Source organism: Typopeltis vanoorti, chromosome 6 (genome assembly GCF_054136105.1).
Source record: "Typopeltis vanoorti isolate ZY-2024b chromosome 6, IOZ_Tvanoo_1.0, whole genome shotgun sequence".
NCBI lineage: Eukaryota > Metazoa > Arthropoda > Arachnida > Uropygi > Thelyphonidae > Typopeltis > Typopeltis vanoorti.
In genome coordinates, this window is record NC_143554.1 from 125,314,557 (window position 1) to 125,338,757 (window position 24,201).

At 35.4% G+C, this 24,201-nt stretch overlaps 1 protein-coding gene across 4 annotated transcripts in view; it reads left to right on the top strand.

The window, feature by feature from the left end:
• Positions 1 to 24,201, top strand: part of LOC150105909 (uncharacterized) — a 327,762-nt gene that overhangs the window by 53,719 nt on the left and 249,842 nt on the right. For all 4 annotated transcript variants that reach the window (XM_090393671.1, XM_090393672.1, XM_090393670.1 and 1 more), the window contains one exon: positions 3,356 to 3,678. The gene's annotated coding sequence lies outside the window, so the exon portion shown is untranslated. The remainder of the gene's footprint in view (positions 1 to 3,355; positions 3,679 to 24,201) is intronic.

Sequence of the window (24,201 nt, forward strand, 5' to 3'; positions counted from 1 at the left end):
TTCTTAAAAGGGACACTGCAATTCACAAGTAGTTCCAGTGTCCATCTAGAAGAAAGAACGGGTCGTCGAAACAGAAGATCAAAGAATCGCATCATATTCTTCAGGGGGCTCAACACTTCACGCAAGGCCCCGGAGATGGTGAAGTAAAAAGGCATTGATGATTGACGAAAAATCATCGGCAGTCGGAAACAGGACACAACTATACAGCCAGATGTCGGGGAGAAAGGGAAGCTGATCCACCTGAGGCTATTTCAATCCTGAATATGGTTGTGGAAGATTACCAGAAGCTAATAATCGAGGAGCAAATTTCAACGTCCAGAGGAGAATACATTGCCTTCTGAGCGAGACTGCATAAGCTCCGCAAGCCGAAGCCCCGCCAAAAATCCTTGATGAAGCACAGGTGAAGCAAGACACTGCAGTAAGAAAATCTGAGACCCGAGACAGAGGAAAGATCTCTAGTGAAAAATCCTTGATAAAGTGTGCAACCTAGAAGACAGCATATGTGAGTGTATTTCTATTTTTTTCCTGTTTCTTTTATGTAATATAGGAAAAATAGTTTAGATGGACTGTTAAGAGATAAGGTACAAGAAATAAGCAGTGTCTATAAGAGAGAAAGTCCTCTGATTTGTTATTAATTGGGATATAATTTGTGAGATAACTTGGCATAGCTAGCTAACCTCTTTGTGAGTAAATTAGAGTTTCAATAATTTGAATTAATAAGCAGAGAAGTAATTGAGTAATAATATTGTATAGTTATTTAGTATTGAAGAGGGAAATTTTGTTTTTTTACGCTAAAGTCTAATGGATAGATAGAGAGAGTAACCTCCCTATCGTTTAATTAGTGTACTTTGGTATTAATGTAAATAAATGTGTTTTATTTATATGTCAGAGTGTTGCCTGATCTTTCAACTTACAATGCACTGTTCCTAAATAAATACGAACCTAAGAGCGGAAGCAAGTAAGATAGCAGAAGTGTGAAGTTAAATGTTATTGGACCACAAGTGTTAAATTTTACTGAAGGAATATGTGTCAGAGAGAGAGAGAGAAATCAACCAGCCGTATTACTGAGTTATATGCCAAATAAAACGATACTGGTGGCACAGTCTTAACAAACAAATTTCTAGTATCCATAGGCATAAAACTCATAGTGCAAAAGGTAGATAAACCTGGATAAACTCTAATGCAATAGTAAAAAAAATAAAATATAGAATAAAAAAGATAATGCAATAGCGCAGTAATCAAATAGGTTTACAAAAATAAATAATAAGCCTCTATATTACGGTATGGTTAGTAATCGCAAAATAATGGGCTAGACCTGAGTTGTCTGTTCTATTGTTATTAACATCTCCTATATGTTCTTTTTTTTGGATTTCGAGGCTTCTCGACATCTGTCCTGTATAGTTTAGACCACAAGCATATGGGATGTTGTACACTCCAGCATGTTTGGAAAAAAGCATTAATGTGTTTTGGCAATCTTAAAACGTGATGGACAGTTTTGACTGGTTTGAGCGTAACTCTGATATTGAAAGGTTTAAAAAGTTTTGCGATGGTCAATTAAAGATCAATATATATTTCATTTTAATTATATGTTTGAATGACCAAATATGATTAAACAATGGCTTTTCAATAATTAGAAAGCAAACAAATGTCTGTTGTCATATATTGACTGATCTCCATTAGAGCAGTCTCTGGTTGATGGCATGATTGCATTTTAACTGTAGTAGTTAGAACTGTTTGCATTAAAATTTTAAATTTAAATAGTTTGAAGTACACCATTGGTTGGAAATCTCTGCTAATTTTTGGAATCATTCATACCTTAAAATGCAAGCATTCATCGATACATCTTGAATTTGTGTTACAAGTTGTCTTCTTCATGTGGAGCCCCAGCGTATGGTTAAAAATAACAAATATAGAACCGGGTTTCATCAAACTAACTTCTTCCAACAGAAAAGTTGCACTTATCTCATTACCTTCTTTTATTATTGAAAATTTAACTTCATAATTTTTGTTTCTACTAGATGTATGTTGGATTCATATTCATATTTAATAATTTAAAAAAAATAACCTGTTTGTAATTTATAATATAGATGTTAAAAAAATAAATACCTTTATAATTATTCATGTTTGAATGAATTATTATTATAATGAGATGTTCCTAAAATTTTAAAAAAGGGTAAGACAGTGTTATTAAAATCTTAACGTATGGAAGCTAGATAAGCAGTGTTAATTACACTGGACTCTCAATATGTAATACACCTCTTGCAGATATTATTATTATTACGGACAACTATAAGGGGTCCTTAGACTCATTGAGGGATGCCCTCGATGAGTCTAAGGACTCATGGAGGCTTTGAGTTCTTGATATGGAAACCCATGTCAAGAACTACCCAACATTGATGCAATATCTATCGTGCTTTGCTTTGAACTCGTTCACAGTCATGCCACCCACAACAGACTCTGGCAACCTATTCCACTCATTCACTACTCTTCAAACAAAAAAACCTAGTTCTACCATCCTTGCTATTAGAACAACAAATAAACCAGTAAATATCCAGATCTGGATATTTACTGTTGTTATGTTGCGGAAATAGGCATATTTGAAGTGGCTTGAGACAGAAATTCCAGCTTTGTTCTCAGTCTATACCATATACACCTTACCGTGCATACTATTTTTGATTTTTTGTTCTTCTTAAATATTTGTTATATGTATGTTCATGAATTTTTATATTGCATCAGTTTTTAACATACTTCAAGAAGTATAAAAAAAGATAGTAATTAATATATTAAAAAGAGTACATTTACTTTGATTAATGAACTTCCTGCAACTGTTGAATTTCGCATGGACAATTTGGGTTGTGAGCAAGTGTCACTCTGTTGGCCTAGTAAGACCTTTCTCATGTATCAGTTGGCTTAGATGATACATGAATTGCTCTTTTAACAAGCTTTTACATATAAAATGAAATTTTTTATGAAATAGCTTTTTATCAGCCATGCAGGCACCCAACAGAATCCCTGTGTGGCTGATTAATTATATTTTGTATTCTGTATAGTGAATTCTATGACATCCAAACTTAGACAAGGGAATAAGAATAACTGGCTGCTTGGATGTCACAATACAGAAAATTAACAATATAAGCTTAAAGCTAAGACAGTTTTTATACATAGTTTTTGCAATTTTTAATGTTTGAGGTTGGTATGAAAAAAAAAAAAAAAAAAAACTATTGCAAAAAAAGTGCATGATTGCTCCGAATGTGAGAGCAGTTGGAAAGCTGATTGTTAGAAAATTGTATATCATACAACCCATTATAATGGTGAATTTTGTTTTTGCATTTAATGATTTTTCTCTTTGTGTTAGGATTCCACAACTACAATTTTGAGAAAGAGATATAGTAAACCTAACTTGTGTGACCACCATCTCTATATTATCATTAGTTGAATAATTGGAAGATAAAAATCTGTTTGCCATCATATGCAGTAAGTACAGAGGAAAGGAAGTAAAAACATAAGATGGGAGTTTTCTTCTTAGAAGATTTTTATGTGGAAAACATCTTAACTATCACTGAACTTTACCAGGGCATTTATCCAAAAATGCAATGATGCAAGCAAGATGAACCACTGTAGATCAACAATGCAACGATAATCCATGTTAATGATCATTAGTTTGACAGGAGGTTTCAAGTAAGTGTAGGATTTGACTGTTAATATTTCTTGGACATATTTCATAGCATTATAAGCTTTTTCTTAAGTCACTGTGATTTTACTTGCTTGAAGATTAAGGTCAGTTCACTAAGATATTGTAAGATTAGAGAATAAATGTATATATGTGTAATTTAAAATCATTCCTTTGGCTCCTTTGTCACAGATTAATGATTTGACTTGTGGTTTGAAAAACTATTTATTTCCAGTATTTTACTTGTAATGTGTTGCTATATTTAGAGAATTAAAATAACATCAACAATATAGCTGTATACATGAGACAAATGGCAGACTATTTAAGATCTTTTTGGAAAAGGTCTGATTTAAATTTATGAATTTTTATTATCATTTCTAGTCAGTTCAGTGATTGATCATTCTAGGATATATTATTCCTTTGAGCTTAGCTTCTTCTGTTGTGAAAAGTGAAAATCTTTGTTTTTTTTTTCTCCAGTCTGACAGAAAACTACCTTTACAGCATCTTGATAGGCATTGATGTGCAGCAGTGGGTTTTGCACCATCACTTGTAGAATAATTGTGTGCAAAGGATTTAGTGCATAATGAACTCTAATGATTTTGATCTCAGCTCTCATTCATTTCAAACATTTGTCCATATATTCCACATGCATGTACACAGTGTTTCTGAAAAGATGTTCCAGTTTCCAATTTTAGCGATTCTGTTTTTTTATGTCTTTCACCCACAAAAGGTTGTAAGCTTATAGTACATCCTTACTGTGCATAAGGTAAGGAGTTCTTTTTTATTTTAATGTTTATTTTTTTATTTTACTTTTTTATATGGTCTGGGAACTTTGCTCTAAAGACCAAATATGGAATTTTTGTGTCACTTTGGGTCTCCAATATGTAGAGTGGTAGTCTTGTATAGGAAGATGAAATTCATCTTCCACTTTGACAATCGCAAACATCTCTGTCCACAGTGAGATTTGAACCTTCAGCTGTAGACATTAACCACTCAGCCAATCAGACCAGCCAATATATTACTAAATTACATGACACATGTGCTTGACTGTTAACTTTACTGAGATAGCAAGTCAAGGGGAAACGTTTTCCTTATGTGTGCCTCAATAATTTTTTTTATATTGGCCCCATACATAAGCAGTCCCAAGACTTATGTAACCTTCCTATTACCTGATATTGCTCCCCCATATACAACTCTGATATCTATCAGAGAGCCAATCACCAATCCAGTCCATTAACCTAACATCCAAATCCATATGATGCAACTTAAAAAATCAATTTGTCACGTGGCACCCTGTCACATGCCTTGGAAAAATCCAAAAAAAATGACAGTCTATACCTTACCTTACCATGCTTGATTCAATATAGAGGAGAGCAATTAGACTTGTTAAGTATTGTGATGACCCATCTCTTACCAACTCACTCTCCTGCTCCCACTTTTGCACAGACATTTTGTTTCTGCAACCCTCTTCCTGCTATATATATCAAAGACCTACTTCAGTTGACCTCCAACCCAGTTTTGCAGATGATTGCACATTGCACTCCTCCCTTTCATTTGATAAACCTCACTCTACACAACTCAACCTACAGAACATCAACCACCACCTTCAATTCTGATCTCCAAGCCATCCTCCTCCAATGGGGTTTCAGATAACCTCGTCAACTTCAATGCTAATAAAACTCAGTTCTGTCTTATCTCTCCTAAAAAAGAACCATTTTTGACAACACACAAATTTCCATACAATTTGAGATTTCTCTTCTTGGAATTACCCTGACATCAAACCTCTCCTGGCATAAACCCATAACAACGATTGCATCCTCAGCTTCTAAAAAATTAGTATTTCTATTTCGCTTAAGGCATGACTTCATCCCTGAACAGCTGTTAACATTATACAAATCACAAATCTGCCCAGCTATTGAATACTGATCTCACATACGGAGTGGGGCCCCTAAAAGCTCCCTCAAAATGCTTGACTCAATACAGAGGAGAGCAATTAGGCTTATTAATGATCCATCTCTTACCAACTCATCCCCCCCCCCTCCCCCAGTTTCCCACAGACATTTGGTTTCTGCACTGTGGGTATTCTACAAATATTTCCATGGGAAATGTTCATCTGAAATGGCATCTATAATTCCCCCCACTTAGTACTAAGCTCACTGGAACATGTGCAACTGCTGCTCAACATCTCTTCACAGTGCATCTTGAAACCCACAGAACAGGTTTCTTTTCCTCCTTCATGCAACTGCTATACTGTGGAACAGTCTTCCCCCTGTTGTGTTTCCCAAGGAATACAATATACATGCCTTTAAGTCAAATGTAAACAAGTTCTTCCTTTCCCAATCCACTACACTTATATATGGTACTAATGTACTATAGAGTGATCAACCAACCTCTCGTGTATGGGCTCAACATATAAAAAAAAAAACTTCATCCACTGCTCTTTTAACTCTGTTGTAAAAGGTAACCAGATTGCTAAAACAAGAGCCACCTTTAAGAAATCCTTGCTGGCCCACATAAATTTTACCCTCATCTGTTCAATTCTCTATATGAGTTCTTAGCAATTTCTACAAATTAATATTGCTATTTTTTTATTTTAAGTACACCCCTTAAGTACACCCATTTCCTGTACACCCCTTGAGGGTACATGGCAGGAATTTGATGATGATGATGATTTATAGCTGTTGTTCTCTTGCACTGTGTATTTTGTTCATGTTATGCACCCATACTCTTTTCATTAAATAATTAATAAAAACCACAGTGATATCTTTAATTAGTAAAAGGACAAATATTTTGTACTAAAATTAATAGTACATCTTCAGTGTCTGTTACAGTAATAGGAATGGAGTACAAGCAAAACGTTCGGTGGATCACCTATTAAAATACAATTGTTACCACTTTGATAGGAAATAATAGAAAATAATAAATTTAATCTATTAAGATAAATGGTTTTTACATAAGATAAAAATCTCCCAGATCTTTGAGAGAGAAAGACAGTCATTTCTATTTAAATTCGGTCGGTGTAAGATTCATCTCCTCCATAGATGAATCTGCATCTATGGAGGAGAACAGCTTTATTCCACTGGACACTATGAGTAGAGTCAATGCTTGCTGCACCAGACCAGACTTCAGAGGTTTGTTATAATCAATATAATATTGATGTTCTTTTATTCTTTTTTCCAAAGAACGGCCAGTTTCTCCAAAATAAGAGACATCGCATTCGCAAGGTATTTGGTAAACACCAGCCAAAGATAGAGAAGACAGTTTATCCTTTGTAGAAGGTAATAAAGAAGAAATCTTGTTGATAGGAATATATGTTGGAATCAGTTGATACTTTTTCAGAATTCTACCTATAGGTTCTGAGATTCCTGGAATGTACAGAATAGGAACACTGCGAACTGTTGAAAAACTGTAGGTATTGGAACATAAGAGTCAAGTATCTGTTGGATTTTATTGGAGTTGTAATCATTTGATTCCATTAACTTTTTAATGATGGAAAGTTCTTGTTGGAAGAGCAAACTTTTGCAATTCGATAAGTTGGAGAATCAATACAATTCACAATAGGTCGTACAGGACAGCCTTCTTTATGGATTTTAGGGAGTCCATATAGACGAGGAGTTCTTCCAAAGTAGGTGCATATTTTATCCACGTAGTCAGGATCTCAAATGATAACCTCATCAAGTAATTTATTTAGTTGTTTAATTTGTGAATTAGTAGGATTATGTGTGATCTCTTGGCAGGTTGTGGTGTCATCTAATAAGCTGGATACTTTTGCCTCATAGTCAGTCTTATTCATGATTACAATAGCTTTTCCTTTATCGGCCTTAAAAATGGATACTGTATTATCTTTTTTTAAAGAAGTTAGACCTTTGATTTCAGCATTTGATAAATTGCATGGAGGTAACTTGCTTTTGAATAACAAAGTCGTAACTTCAAAAGGTAGTTTGTTGGCATCTTCGCTAGGAAGTCCTGATAGATTGCATTCTATATTATGTAAGAAATCAAGATAAGGAATGCATGAAGGAATAACAGCAAAATCAAGGCTCTTTGTTAAAGCACTGGTTTCAGCGTTGGATAACAGGCGATCGAAAATGTTTACAATCCTTTTATTTGTAGACGTACTGTCAGAGGTAAGGTTTTTCTTTTGCTTGTTATATAAAGAATTATATTTTTGCATAAGATTTTGAAAATTTCTCTCATAAGACTGGGATAAGGATTGTTTTGATAAGCGAAGAACAATATCCAATAAATCTTCATTAAGAACAGCTGAAATGTCTTCTTCGAGAACTGATATAGAATTGATATTAGAACTAATTCTTTTTTGGCAGTAAGAAGTTGATTACAAATTAAGGAAAAACTTGTGCATATATAAATACAGTGGGCTCCAGGCAACCGAATTGTTTGTTTAAATCTAGCGAAAGTGGGAATAACTTTAGTATCATGGCACTTTTTGAGGAAGGCAATCCGTGCTCGAAGCTTATCTTCTAGAACCGATAATTTTCCTAATTTTCCTGTTAGTTCAGTAAATTCTTCCCCGTGAAGGATGATTCTGATTTTAAGAGTAACCTGTGGCATAGTAAATTAAATAATAAAGAAACACGTAAAAACCACAGTGATATCTTTAATTAGTAAAAGGACAAATATTTTGTAATAAAATTAATAGTACATCTTCAGTGTCTGTTACAGTAATAAGAATGGAATACAAGCAAAATGTTTGGTGGATCACCTATTAAAATACAATTGTTATCACGTGCTAGGAAATAATAGAAAATAACAAATTTAATCTATTAAGATAAAAATAAAAATATAATTCTTTATATAACAAGCAAAAGAAAAACCTTACCTCTGACAGTACGTCTACAAATAAATGGATTGTAAACATTTCTGATCGCCCGTTATCCAACACTGAAACCAGTGCTTTAGCAAAGGGCCTTGATTTTGCTGTTATTCCTTCAAGCATTCCTTATCTTGATTTCTTACATAATATAGAACGCAATCTATCAGGACTTCCTAGTGAAGATGCCAACAAACTATGTTTTGAAGTTGCGACTTCGTTATTCAAAAGCAAATTACCTCCATGCAATTTATCAAAGATCTAACTTCTTTAAAAAAAAGATAATACAATATCCATTTCTAAAGCCGATAAAGGCAAAACTATTGTAATCATGAATAAGACTGACTATGAGACAAAAGTATCCAGCCTATTAGAAGATACCACGACCTACCAAGAGATCACACATAATCCTACTAATTCACAAATTAAACAACTAAATAAATTACTTGATGAGGTTATCAGTTGAGATCCTAACTACGTGGATAAAATATGCACCTACTTTGGAAGATCTCCTCGTCTATATCGACTTCCTAAAATCCATAAAGAAGGCTGTCATGTAATACCTATCATGAATTGCATTGATTCTCCAACTTATCAGATTGCAAAAGTATTATCATGTTCTTTAAGTGCTCTCACTGGTCATTCCAGATCCTATATAAAAAACTCAACAGATTTTCCTGAAAAAATCAAGGATATTAAAATTACAGATTCTGAAATGCTAGTCAGTTTTGACATCATTTCTCTGTTCTCCAATATCCAATTAACCGACATAGTCAATTCTTTATATGAAGATTACCCTCCAGATATCGCAAGGATATTCGAATATGTCATCCACTCAGGTTATTTCAGTTGGAAAAACAAAATCTACAAACAAATTAAAGGTACTGCCATGGGTAGCCCTCTGTCTCCACCTTTGGCAAACTACTATTTGAAACAATTCGAAGATACTATGTTCTCATCCATTCATCCTCAACCATCTCTTTGGTACTGATACGTCGATGATGTTTATGCTGTTTGGCCACACACTGAAGATGAACTTTCCACTTTTCTACAACAGATAAATAACCTTCACCCATGCATCAAATTCACTATGGAAAAAGAAAACTCTGGTAATTTACCATTTTTGGACATTCTCCTTACTAAAACGTCTTCTGATACCTTATCTACAAGCATCTTTCGAAAACCCACATTTACTGGCAGATACCTTCACAAAAAGTCTGTGCACCACACGTCTCGAAAATTTGGCATTCTTAAATCTCTAATTCATAGAGCACATAAAGTTTTGCTCTTCCCCAATAATCTTATAACAAGAACTTTCCATCATTAAAAAGTTAATGAAATCAAATGATTACAACTCCAATCAAATCCAACAGATGCTTGACTCTTATGTTCCAATACCTACAGTTTCTTCAACAGTTCGCAGAGTTCCTATTCCGTACATTCCAGGAATCTCAGAACCTATAGGTAGAATTCTGAAAAAGTATCAATTGATTCCAACATATATTCCTATCAACAAAATTTCTTCTTTATTTCCTTCTACAAAGGATAATATGTCTGGGCCATGTGGCCAAATAGCAAACACATCATCAACATAGCGTAGCCAGAGCCACTCCAAACCTAGTCTCTGTATACGCTATGTTGATAATATGTTTGCTATTTGGCCACATGGCCCAGACACATTGAATATATTTTTAGTGCATCTAAATAGCCAGCTCCCTAAAATTCACTTTACAATGGAACTAGAAGCGACTGCCTGCCCTTCCTAGACACACTGATCACATCTTCCAGAAGGTTCCTTATCATTTTTGGTTTATAGAAAACCCACACAAAACAATCACACCATCACCCTTCTCAACAATATGATATCTTAAAAACACTAACCCATAGAGCTAGAGCAATCTGTTCCAATGACATTGCTCTCACTGCTGAACTTTCTCACCTGCACCACACCTTTCTAACTAATGGCTATAATCCCCATAAGATAGATAAAATACTAAATGCTACCCAGAAATCCCCCCCCCACTATCTACCACAGAAGACTACAGCAAAACTATCACCATCCCATTCATTAAAGGCACATCTGAAAAGATGTCTAGGGTGCTTAACAAACACCAAATGCGCACTGTATTTAAACTTTATGTGAAATTGGCAACTCTCATCCGTTCACCTAAAGACAGATTCACTCCTTTATCACATCCAGGAGTCTATGAAGTGCCCTGTTCTTGTCATCAAGCCTACTACGGACAGACAAGAAGAACTGTGGACATCCGCCTCAGTGAACACAAAAAATATATCCGGCACTTTCGCTATGGTAAGTCGGGTCTGGCAGGCCATGCTTTGGATACCCCAGCACACAGGATCAATTGGAAAAAAACAAAATTACTGCACAGAAGCTTCTGCAAGTCAGAGAGGTTGTTCCTGGAATCAACAGAAGCCTTAAAACATACTCCAAACCTTAACAAGTATGGCTGTATAAATCTACCAAAGATTTGGGAGACAGTCATCCTAAGACCAGATTTATATTTATTTATTTTAATTTTATTTTTTTCAAAACTTTGGACTACTGTTTTTTTTTTTTTTTTTTTTTTTTAAATTTAGATTGTGCTGTATTAGGACTTTAGTCTTGTGTTGCACGCTGCAATTACTTATACTAGCCCCACTGTTACACCGAATTGTGGTTGTCTCACATTTGTAACAAACTTTGTTTGTGTGCTCTGAAGATGCTATATATAATACCAGCGAAATATTAGCTAAGTTAATAAATAGTTATTTTCTTATCACTCTGTGTTCACATCAATACCGTTTAAATCCAATTCAACATGTGTGTGACGAACACATGACTATCGACATGTTCAAAGATATTATTGTTACTGCTAATGATAAAGGTTGGATAAATTCTGCGGTTATGAAATTTTGTTGGAGAATGTGTGGCAAAAGAGAAAAATGGCATTTTTCAACCCAAAATCTTTGTTAGTGTTGGATTCGTGTAGGGCACACATGACAGAAGTTAAAACAGTCGTAAGTATTCCAAATTGACCGTCATTGATTATGAAGCTGAAGAAATACCAAATGAAATTTTTAATGCAATTGATTCTTTCAATATTGCGTCTGATGAAGAATTTTTTGGATTTGAATAGTGTAATGTTCAATAAATATTAAGTAATACTTCTACCTTAGTTTTGTTATTACATTTGATTTACCTCTCATACCTTTCAAATGTATACTGTGCATGTTCATTTTTAACAAATTTAGAATTTTTTTGTATAGATAACGTGCACGTTATCTATCGAAAAATATAGTATATCAATTGGATAATCCATCAGATATTGAAGAGATTCATCAATTTTGTAACTCGAGTCCGATGATGAGAATGATAGAATCAAAAGTGAAAGTGATATTTGATAGTAAATTGTATCTGAGAGATACCACGAGCTCCGATGTCAGTATAGTATTGGTTTAGTTGTTTTTTTTCTTTGTTCGGTAATTTCTAGATTGTAACTGAAAATAAATAAACCATCATATATTATATTTTATAATATAGTGAGTTTGTTTTTTTAAGTTTTTTTTTCGACCGCGACCTTCACAGAGTTAATAAATGTATTTCCCTCTTGGTGTTGTTTTTTTGTTAGTCATTATTATGACTGTAATACCATATTTAAGAAACTGTGCTCCAGATGATAGAAATATAGGATCTAGGGACAATAATAGTCAAAAAATTAGGCTTGGGGGAGGTGGGGGGCATATTGAAGATGGGAGGATGCTATTAGTTATCACAAAAATATTATTCTATCATTTTACAGTAGAATAATCTTCTTGTGATACCTAGCATCTTTAGTGTGAATTTTGGTCTATTTGCTGAAATACTTGGTTACATTTACCTGTATAGCAAATAGACTCAAGTTCACCCTGACACACCTTTCCTTAATCATTCAGAGGTGTTTTCTTTTCTTCATGAGAAGTTTCTCTCTCTTGGCTGGTTACTTTTGTTCATTTTCAAGGGATGATACCTGTATTGAATTGTCTAAGATTATTTCATAAAATTATCATATTTTGTTTCATTTCAGTTTGCATTAATTAATCTTAGATGGAGTCAGCATTAGAAGTTTCCAGAAACTGATTTTGCTTCCTGAGAATACATGTAATTGTTATCTTTCTACATGTGAATTCAAAACATCTGAACTTTTTTTTTTTCCTTTGTTCTCCAAATTTGTTAAAATTTATAACTTGTATTCCAAAATCTTCCTCCTCAGCCATAATGTAACTGGAAATATATAAATCTTTTTAAGATTTATGTTCTCAGTTCCATATGAAATTTAAAAATTATTTCCATCCTAGGGAAAAATGAACATTTCAAATATGTTGTTCATTTTTCCAGGCATTTTGAGTTATTGTTTACATAAGTGCTATTTCTTATCAAATTGTGTGATTCCTGAACCTTATGTATCTTTCAGAATGTTTTATGTGTCACCTGTTATTTTATTTATTTATTTAATCATCCTACATATAGGAGGTCTCAAGACCTTTAACATTGCAGCATCATTCATGTATGCCAGCCTGGCTGGCCAAGTGGTTAGCGTATCTGTTCTCCAGCCAAAAGACTGCTGGTTTGATCCTGCCGTGGGCATAGCTGTTTGTGATTGTCTGTGGAAAAACTAGTGGTGGTGGTCGGCAGTAGATGGTATTGGTGTAGTTACGGTTAGTTGTAGTTGGTGGATTGAGTGGTGCAGAGAGCTGTAGAGCAGGTTCCCTCTCTCGATGAGCTTTCTACCTACAATTTTCTGCCAAATCAATCTGTTACCTGTCAAAGCTACAACATTGTCAGATCTTATATTTATATATCTATCTTCTAAGGCACTTTGTACCGTATCAATCCACCTATATCTTGGTCTTCCTCTGGGTTGTTTTCCTGCCAACCTGGCAGAGAACACTTGTTTGGCTAATCCTTCCTCGCCCATTCTGTTTAAGGGACCATACCACCTGAGATTAGCTCTGCTAACGCATTCCTGGATGCTGACAATGTCAAGTTCTTTCCTAATATCCTCGTTTTTAATATGATATTGCCATTGATGCCATCTGTTCACACCCCCTGATCTTTCTCAGGATTCTCATATCTGCATTCTCTAGTCTTTGTTCAAGTGTTCTACTTCTGATCCAGCTCTCAGATTCATAAGTTAAAATTGGTTTGAACACTGTCTTGTATACAGCTAATTTAGTGTTTTGACTAATTTCTCTCTTATTCCATATAAATTTATTCAGTTGACTTCTTACCATACCAGGTTTGTTGATTCTGTTTAATTTACCATCTTCACTAAAAATCGTGCCTAAGTAGATGAAATGTTTTACTTGTTCAATAGGTTCTCCATTCACAGTGCAGCCGATATCTTCAATGCTTCTGCCTATTTTCATTATCTTTGTCTTGTTATTGCTGACCTTCATACCATATCTATCACAACAGTTATTCAATTTAGTCAGGGACTCTTGCAGACTTGTAGCAGATTTATTTAGAAGTATAATATCGTCCGCATAAAGCAAGGAGCTGACATTAACATCTCCAATTTTGATATCAGGTTTAATACCGCTTTTCTTCATAATGTATTCCATGTAGATAATGAATAACAGAGGTGATAATATACATCCTTGTCTGACACCGGATTTAACATTAAACCATCTCACTGTACTTCCTTCAATTCTAACTGCTGACTTTCAACTCAAATAAAGACTAAGTATTGCTTGATATAATGATCCACTGACACCATACAACTGTAGTGTTTTGAATAGCTTCTCTCTTGGCACCTTGTCATATGCTTTTTCTTCAAGATCTACAAAACTTAAATACAGATCTTTGTTATATTCCCATGACTTTTCAACTATTTGTCGTAAAGTGAATATCTGATCCTGACAGCCTCTATTTGGCCTGAATCCAGCTTGTTCCTCACCAAGCTTCTCTTCCACAATCCTTCTCAACCATTTCTCAAGTATACTGGCATAAGAATTTGCTGTTTTAAGGATACTTGTGACATAAGACTGAATGATATATGCACATAAACACGAGAAAGATATTTAATTAACCAAATATTTCAGTCTGAAAATAGCAGACCATCCTCAGTGGTATTACAAGAACAGTTTTAAAAAATGCAAGCTGGAATACTAACAATAGATCGTTGAAAATAGAACATGGCACGTGATGTTATATCACTAAGTATTAAGTATAAAACGGAATATTTTGAAGTAGAGACATGATTGAAAAAAAAAAAAAAAAATTGTGAGTAATCTTGATTCGACTTTCCCAGATTTTTGATATAGATATACAGTCATTACGATTCAGGTTGGGATGATGGAGCAAGGCCGCCACGCTTTCCTTGAACAAACGTTCAAACCTATAACCTGTACACTATATAATGTAAGAGGCGAGTCCTGGACCAAAAGATGCTGTGGTCAGTTTCACTCCCGTGTTGAGCCAGTCCAGACTTTTCAGGTTTGTTGTGAAGAATGGAGAATTGATGTTCTTGGATTCTTTTTTAAGAGAACATCCAGTCTGTCCAAAATAAGAGAGATCACAGTTGCAAGGAATTTGATAAACTCCAGGAAGAGATAAAGTTGAGTGTTTGTCTTTAGGAGAAGGAAAATGAGAAGACAATTTGTTAATAGGTGAATACGTAGTTGTTAAATCATACTTCTTTAAAATTCTTGTGATAGGTTCTGAAATACTGGAGATATAAGGAATAGGCACTCGACGTATTGAAACTTTGTCATTTTGTGGAGGATTATAAGAATTGAGAAGATGTTGAGTACTTTTGTTAGAAAAGCCATTAAGTTTCGTGTGTTGTTGGATAGTAGAAAGTTCTTTCTGTAGATAATCAAAAGTAGAACAATTAGTTTTTGCTCTTCTGATGAGGCATTTTATAATTCCTGTTTTTTGACATGAATGATGTGCTGATTCTTTAAGAATATAATGACCTGTGAATGTTGGTTTCCTGTATACTATAGTTGTAAGAATATTTGAAGGTTACCAGATGAGGAGAATGTCTAAAAAAGATAACTGGTTGTTTTCTTCTATTTCCATAGTAAACTTTATACGATGATGCAAGGAATTAATACCGTTTAAAAAAGAAGGTAAAGAGTTTTTGCTGTGAGGCCAAATAGTAAAGATGTCATCTATATATCTTACCCCAAAAGATGGTTGAGGGAAAATAGATGAGAAGAAGACTTTTTCTAAATGTTCTAAATAAAAGTTGGCTAAAGCAGGAGAAAGAGGACTTCCCACGGCCGTTCCTTCTACTTGGCTGTAAAATTTATTTTGACATACGAAATCGAATAGTTTTATAATGTCTTGAGGAAAGATGTCAGCAAGTAATTTTAAAGTTTCCTTGAGAGGTACATTGGTATATAAAGATTCTATATCAAAGCTAACCATAAGATCTGTAGGTTGTAATGAGACATTTTTTAATTTTTCTAAGAAATCCGACTGAGGAGTTTTTTAAAAAAGAATTAGAGTTGCCAATGTAAGATTTCAATAATTTAGTTAGATATTTGGCTATATGGTTATTAGGAGAATCAATACAATCTACTATTGGACGAAGAGGATAGTCAATCTTATGGATTTTTGGAAGGCCATAAAATCTAGGAGGTCTTGCAAAATGAGTTTTAAGTCTTTCAATTGTGGCTTTATCTAAACTGATACTTTGGTGATAATGAGGTGATTATTTTTTCTCAAGGACTGTAAAGATTTCATTTCAGAAGGAGATATGTTGGGAGGAGGAAGTTTGGCCTTAAGTAGAGAAGAAGCGACTTCTAGGCGAAGAGCATTAGCTTTATCACTAGTTAGATGATTGAGATTCCTTTCAATGTTAACTAGGAAATCTAGATATGGTATCTTATTTGGAACAATAGAAAAATCATGTCCTTTTGTGACAGGATGAGGGTTTCACTTTCAGTCAAAGGACATCCGGATATATTGATAATCCAATTATCTGGAGTTATGAAGGGCTTGGATTGTCTAGACGAAAGAGCTTCATATTTACGGTTAAGATGTTGACTTAGTTTATTATAAGCACGTTGAGTAGAACGTTTAGCCACATTTAGAACTATGTGAGAAAGATGTGGATCCAAATTTGTGGAAATATAGGTGCGCAGATCAGAAATGTGATGACTGTGAATAGCAAGGTCACGTTTAGCAGCTTTAAGTTGATTACGGATTAGAGATAAACTAGTGTTCCATTAAATACTGTGAGCTCCAGGAGATTTTATTGTTTCTTTAATGTTAGCAAAATCTTGTTGTGGCGGCACTTTTTTAAGAAATTGATCTTTGCTCGTAACCTACCTTGTATAACTGAAAGTTTTCCTAATTTACCAGTTGGTTTGGTAGCATTTTCCCCATGAAGGATAAGAATTTGCTGTTTTAAGGATACTTATGACATAAGACTGAATGATATATGCATGTAAACACAAGAAAGATATTTAATTAACCAAATATTTTGGTCTGGAAATAGCAGACCATCCTCAGTGGTATTACAAGAACAGTTTTAAAAAATACAAGCTAGAATACTAACAATAGATCGTTAAAAATAGAACATGCCTCATGATGTTATATCATTAAGTTTTTTTGTTTTTTTTTTCAATCATGTCTGTACTTCAAAATATTCCGTTTTATACTTAATACATCACGTGGCATGTTCTATTTTTAACAATCTATTGTTAGTATTCTAGCTTGTATTTTTTAAAACTGTTCTTGTAAACACTGAGGATAGTCTGCTATTTCCAGACTGAAATATTTGATTAATTAAATAGCTTTCTTGTGTTTACGTGCATATATCATTCATACTGGCATAAATCTTACCAGGAACACTCAGTAGAGAAATATACCTCTGTAATTCTCACAATCAGTTTTATATATGGGTACTATGAGAGCTCTACTCCAATCATTTGGAATTCGTCCTTCTGTCCAAGCCCTCTGAACTATGCAGTGTAGCCACTGTAAAACTTTTATACCTCCATACTTGAGCATTTCTGGTCTAATATCATCTACTCCAGCTGCCTTTCCACATTTCAGACTTTTGATGGCTTTTCTACTTCAAGCATGGATATGTATTCCTGATTGCATACCTGGTCAGTGTGTTTTATCACTGTGCTGTCATCACTGCTAGTTTCATTTAGCAATTTTTCGAAGTAATTACGCCATACTTCAAGGATATCTTTTTCTCCTGTTTTCATATCATCTACTCCAGCTGCCTTTCCACATTTCAGACTTTTGATGGCTTTTTCTACTTCAAGCATGGATATGTATTCCTGATTGCATGCCTGGTCAGTGTTTTTTTATCACTGTGCTGTCATCATTGCTAGTTTCATTCAGCAATTTTTCGAACTTCAAGGATATCTTTTTCTCCTGTTTTCATATCACCTTTATCATCTCTAATTCCTTTTACAGCACTCTTTCCTCCATTTCTGAGCTTCTTCTTCAACAACCTTCAACGACTAGGGCTTCTGACCTAATGTCCAATCCCCACCTTCTCATGGTGCACCCTGTTAGGTATCTACCTGGATACTGAACGAACGAGGATGGGATGGCAATTTGGGATTTAGCCTACCAAATTGTATTCTTATTGGCTTAAACCACAATATTAAATGATGGTCAGATAATAATAATAATGTATGGGCAAGTGATTAGAGAGGAAACAGGGAGTGCAGAGGTATTCATTGAGTGGAGGGGACAAAAAGGCAAAAGCTGTTCCAAAGGATAGAGGTATATGAAATAATGGAAGAGGATGAGAAAATAATTCTATGAGTTTGGAACTGAACTGTATTTGATGTTGAGCAGCAGCTACCCATGTTTGTACATGATCCTATCCTTTCCATCAGTCCCTTAGGATGGGTTGAGTCGCCTCCCTACTGAGGGGGCTTATGATGAATTAATGCAGCCGTTTCTTCACTCCTCTGCATCCCCTATGGGCAGTATTCATGGCTGTAATCTGTGTGCGTGTGTGTGTGTGTTGACTGGGCCGGTTTGCCTGTTCTGGGGGGGGAGATGAAAAAAACACTACTTCCATATGAGACAGGCTAACTCACATTCTGTTGAAAGAGACCAGATAAAGGTTCCTCACACCACTGACAGGAATCAAACTCAGGTCTTTCCAATCAAAGGGCTTCATCCATATTGACTGAGCTACAGAGGCTCGCATTTGTACGTGATTAGAGGAAAATGGAGGAATTACATGCCAGTTCAGTGGCATAGAGTCCATGGAAATATCTGTAAAAAAAGAGTTAATGCAGAAACAGAATATCTGTGGGAAGTCAATTGGTGAGATGGGGGGGGGGGGTCCATGTATTGAGTAACTTTCTTCTGGATATAATCAGGTATTCTAAGGGAAGTTTTTGGTTCACCACTCCAAATGTTGAGAATGGTGTTGTAGGGTCTAAGATAGATTTAGGATTCCCAAAGTGTTAAGAGTTGAACAGAGAAGTGCCTTGTATTATGATATGCTAAGGCAATTAATATTAAGTTAACCCCTATATGCAAGAAGCCTAGTTGTGAAAATATCCTAGTTTGATAAAGGATTAAACAATAATGTAATTTCTTTGCATTTTTAATTTAAGGAGAAATATTGAAACTGAACTGTATTTGATGTTGAGCAGCAGCTACCTATGTTTATACATGATTAGAGGAAAACGGAGGAATTGAATGCCAGTTCAGTGACATGTAATTTGTTTGTAATGTGTTTATGATAGGATGAAAGTCATCCCAAGAAGAGGAAAACTGATCTTGGTTGATGAAGCAGAATGTTATTAAAAGTGAGCGAGAGTCATGGTTTTACTAGATTATCTTCACCCCCCTTGAGAATGGCAAGATCAGTATTTAAGGCATTTGCCATAGAATATCTTAAAGCTGAAATCATCTGAGCATGGCAAAGTTTTGTAAACGAAGATGAGGAATAGCATGTACTATCATTATTAAAGCTATGAATAGGATTGGACATTAGTGAGAGGTCATTGATGTATAGGATGAATTGTGAACATGAGCCACAATAAACATTTATTGGCCTTGCTCAAGAGGTCCTTATCTTTTCAAAAAAATATTTTTCATAATAAAAAAATTCATTTACTTTCTGTGTCTATATTGTGATTAGTGCATTGGATTGGAGACTGGCTATCTGATAGGTATCAACAAGTTGTGTATGGTGTTGCAATATCCAGGAAAAGGAAAGTCACTAGTGGAGTGCCTCAGGGGTCTGTTTTAGGGCCATTACTATTTAACTTGTATATTAATGATATTGGCAAAGATTGGATGGAGATATTCAGTTGTTTGCAGATGATGCAAAGTTGGGACGAACCATAAAGAGTAGTGAAGATGTTGTGGCCTTGCAAGAAGACTTGAATAAATTGAGTGATTGGGCAAGCAAATGGGGATGTGAGTTCAATGTTGCAAAATGTAAGGTTTTAAAATTTGGAAAACAAAGATGGGATGCAGAATTTATGCTTGGTGAGAATATATTGTTGGAAGTAGAGGAAATAAGAGATCTGGGGGTGATAGTGGATAAGGATCTAAAATTTAGGGGACACATCGCCAAAATTGTGAAGACAACACAAAGGTTTCTGGGAATGATGCGGAGGACACTGACATGTAGAAGTAGGGAGATTCTTGTTCCTTTATGTAAGGCTTTGATTATGCCACACATGGATTATTGTGCCCAGATTTGGTCACCTGATTTTCAGAAGGATGAAGAGATGCTGGATAGGGTTCAAGGGCGACTGACTAAGGTAGTTTCTGACCTCTGGAATGTCAAGTATGAGGAAAGATTGAAAAGATGTAATTTGCAGAGTCTAGTGGAGAGAAGGAAGAGGGGAGATATGATAGAGACCTACAAGTTGGTAAGGGGTTGTTATAGGATCAGTGGTGGAGAAGTTCTACAGAGAATAGTGGGAGATCAGGGGAGAACCAGAGGTCATCCCTGGAAACTGTATAAAGAGGGTGTGAGTAGGGGAGTGAGAGGCAGGTTTTTTTCGTGCAGAGTTGTGAGAGATTGGAATGCCTTGCCTGAGAGTGTGGTGTCTGCAAGGAGTTTGAAAGTGTTTAAGACACAGTATGATGAGATGTGTGTGAGATAAATGGACCTCCTAGATGAGTCTTTGACTCCATGAGGTCTTGTTTAATAATAATAATATTACATAATAAGAATAAAGAATGAGATAAGAATGGAATAGTGCATCAATCAGTAACAACTTTTAATAGGATTTCATCTTGAACAAGTTAAATCATATCATACTTTCTTGGCAAATCCATTCATTTTTAATACATTTAGTGATGGCAATCCTGTTAACTGTTGTCAGTGTATCAGAATGTTGCCAAGGTGATGTCCATTATGAGGAAACTAGCTTTTCATTTATGTACATAAATTGTTAAATGAAAATAATCCTGTTCTCATACACCGAATTGCTTTAATTGCTTTATGTGGTTCTTTTTATTTTGTATACTGTAGCTGTAAAATTGATATTTGTGTCAGAAACACTATAATAATAATAATAAATCTAAGATAATTGAATATATGTTACGTACTTTTCTTTTTAATTAAACATCTGCAGTGAAAAATAAAGATTTGCCAACAAAAAGATTCATATCAGAATGAAGTATTTATAATTATTAATTTTTATGGCTATTTTGCCTATTTTCCTTTAGGAGTACCCCTTTTATGATATCATTGGCTTTTCACTCTATTTTTTAGGGCATTATTGATATTTTAAAGACATAGATACATGAATATAAGGAAGGAATAATTTTGGACATACCTTTTGTGATAGAAACATTAGCTAAATTGTTTCTATCACATATGGAATCGCCCCCCCCCAAATGTCCCCCCCCCCCTGCATCACCTTTTATGGCCGATACGTGAACGATGTTTGTTCTATGTATTGGAAAACCAACATGCATTACCACTTTACAAGCATCCCTTAATGACCTCAGCAATGGACTAAAGTTCACTATAGAAACAGAGCATGAAAAATCCATAAATTTTCTAAACCTAACATTAATTAGAGCAAACAAACAAAATAGCCACAAAAATATTCCACAAACCCACACATATCAGAAATTACCTACACTTTAACTCATATCATCCTTACTCTCTCAAAAAATCAGTCAGGAACACTTGTAGAGTTACAATGCATAGAATATTGTATACTAATGCATACAAGTTTTCGACTACACATAATTATCTCAACATAGAAGAAATTAACACAGATATTTAGAAACCAAAATTACCCAACACAGCTAATAAATTATGCCAACCAAACATTGAAAATCCGTCAAAACAATCCAATAACCAAAGCAAACTTCACAATATAAAAAATCATTGAACTACCATACATCCAGAACATATACAAAGCCTACAAACATTGGGTTGGCAAATAAGTTCGTTCAGTTTTTCAGAGTGGAATGAAACACATTTTATTTAATATATATAATACATACTAGTCAGTTATATATTGACCCTCTTTATCAATGACCTCTTGCCATCTGTCCACCAACTTCATTATGCCACGTTCATAAAACTCCTCAGGTTTACTGGTGAAAAACTGATCCAGGTGTCTTTTGACAGCCTCCTCATTAGCGAAGGTTTTCCCGTTCAGAGAATTCTGCAACGATTGGAATAAGTGGTAATCGGAAGGAGCCAGGCCCGATGAATACTGAGGATGCGGCAAAACATCCCAGCCAAGACGTAACAATTTACTCCGGGTTGTTAACGATGTGTGGGGTCTGGCTTTGTCATGGTGAAAGACAATTCCTTTCTGATTTGCAAATTCAGGACATTTTGTGCTAATTGCACGGGCCAGTCGCGTTAACTGTGAGCAATAGACAGGTGAATCAATCGTTCTGCCTGACGGTAACACCTTGTAGTGGACAACACCTTTATAATTCCACCACACAGAGAGCATGATCCTCTTTGGGTGCATTCCCGCTTTCGAGGTTGTTTGCGGCAATTCGCTCCTGTGCCCCCATGATCTTTTACGTACCATGTTATCGTACATGACTCATTTTTCATCTCCTGTAATCATCCGCTCAAAAATGGGTCATTTTCTTGGTGACGTCGCAGCGAATCACAGATGGATATGTGAGCAGTCATATTGGCCTCAGTCAATTCATGTGGAATCAATCATTCTGCCTGATGGTAACACCTCATAGTGGACAACACCTTTATAATCCCACCACACAGAGAGCATGATCCTCTTTGGGTGCATTCCTGCTTTCGAGGTTGTTTGCGGCAATTCGCTCTTGTGATCCCATGATCTTTTACATACCACGTTATCCTACACGACCCATTTTTCATCTCCTGTAATCATCCGCTTCAAAAATGGGTCATTTTCTTGGTGATGTCGCAGCGAATCACAGATGGATATGCGAGCAGTCATATTGGCCTCAGTCAATTCATGCGGCACCCAAACATTAAGTTTTGAAACATATCCCAGCTTGTGCAAATGGTTTTCAATGCTTGTATGGGATATGTTCAGTACTGCAGCAATCTCTCACACTGTTTGTGATGGATTTTTTGTTGACGATATCCTTCACAATACTCGACTCAACCTCAGTCGGGTGACCGGTGCAAGGCGCATCACTGACATCGAAATCTCCAGAACGGAATTTGGCAAACCACTTTTGGCATACGCATTCTGTTAAGGCACCATCCCCATATACGCTGCATATTTTTTTATGGGCCTCCTCAACTCGTTTGCCTTTTTTGAAATAAAAAAGCAAAATATGCTGGTAATGTACATTATTTCCTTCCATTTCTAAAAATATGTTACACACATGCAACTGATGTAGGCTGAACGAAAATTCACTGAGAGGTTATGTGAAATGTTGCCTTTCAACTGCACAATAGCGTTGCACAGTAGTGCAACAATAGCAACAGACGACGCAGTGTAAACTTGTACTAATGCATAAACCGAATGAACTTATTAGCCAACCCAATACATTTCCAAACACGCCGACTATAACCTAGTGTTCACCGCAAACCAAAAATTGGCAACACTCCTAAAACCTAGAAAATCTTACACATACAAAGAAATACTAGAACACCACAAGGTAGTATACAAATTTCCTTGCCAACAAAACTGTGACGTCACTTACACAGGTCCCATGATCAGATCTTTATAGGCAAGACTACAGGAACACTTCTGTGACTGCAACATACCAATCCCAGAATACTTAATAGCAGCCCATGCTCTTGGACAGAAATGTACCCTGCAAATCGACAAAGACATAATAGTTAGACATACAGGAAAACTCCAACCAATGGAAAACAGCACAGATAAACCCAAGACAAAAACACTAAGCTGACATGACATAGCTTCCACTCTTCCCATGAGCTCCGAAGATGACACTCAGTCTAAACGTCTCACACCTTGTTACTCCCACCCGTAATCTTCTTTCATCATGTTCTATCCTTCTCCTTTCCCCTAAAAATATTCTAGCTTCACCTTCTTCCCAAAGAATTCACAGCCCACCATTGAAACCTGGGTTTTAAATTCACATATCTTTTATCTGCAATTCTTCCATATCTATTTCCACATTTCTGCACCCCCCCCCTCTTCCTTTCTGTCATGCCTCAGCAGTGGTATATAAATGTTTATCACTATATGCCTGATGCTGCTACAAAAGAAGACAACCAAGAACATCCTACAAAGGTATGTCCAAAATTATTCCTTCCTTATA